At 53.6% G+C, this 442-nt stretch overlaps 1 long non-coding RNA gene across 1 annotated transcript; it reads right to left on the reverse strand.

The window, feature by feature from the left end:
* LOC107682121 (uncharacterized) lies at positions 1-436 on the reverse strand. The gene is made up of 3 exons (XR_001633374.1): positions 341-436; positions 128-260; positions 1-54 (listed from the first exon to the last, which is right to left on the reverse strand). It is a non-coding gene; the product is annotated as an uncharacterized LOC107682121 (long non-coding RNA).
* Positions 437-442: the final 6 nt, after the last annotated feature.

Here is a 442-nt window from a genome sequence, read left to right on the forward strand (position 1 = left end):
CCCTGTGGGAACAGGCTGCGACACAGGGGGCGGAGTTACTGCAGATAGCTGAACCTAAACAAAACATCACGGAAGTCAAACGTCTGACCAAATCTACCAGAATATAGCATGTGAAACTCACGCTAACCTCTGTGAAGCCGTCCTTCAGCGGGCTGGCGGGCTCACTGGGGGTGTGTCCGGGGAAGCTGATTTTCTTGCCCTCTTCGAAGGGCCGAGTAGGGATTCTGTGCAGGTAACCGTAGCCGATACCACAGCCAAGACTGTGAACGAAGAAGAATAATCATGTCAGACATGCGCACAGAGACAGGAAGCAGAGAAAGCGAGAGAGTTTCTCACACACCTGCCCTCTCCACCCCAGGAACCGTTGGCCGTGATGACCACTTCTCTGCAGTTGTCCGTGTCTGTGTTGTAGACGTAGAGTTTCAGGCCTTTGCCCTCATGG

This window comes from Sinocyclocheilus anshuiensis, unplaced genomic scaffold (genome assembly GCF_001515605.1).
Source record: "Sinocyclocheilus anshuiensis isolate Anshui unplaced genomic scaffold, SAMN03320099.WGS_v1.1 C31643757, whole genome shotgun sequence".
In the NCBI taxonomy this organism is placed as follows: domain Eukaryota; kingdom Metazoa; phylum Chordata; class Actinopteri; order Cypriniformes; family Cyprinidae; genus Sinocyclocheilus; species Sinocyclocheilus anshuiensis.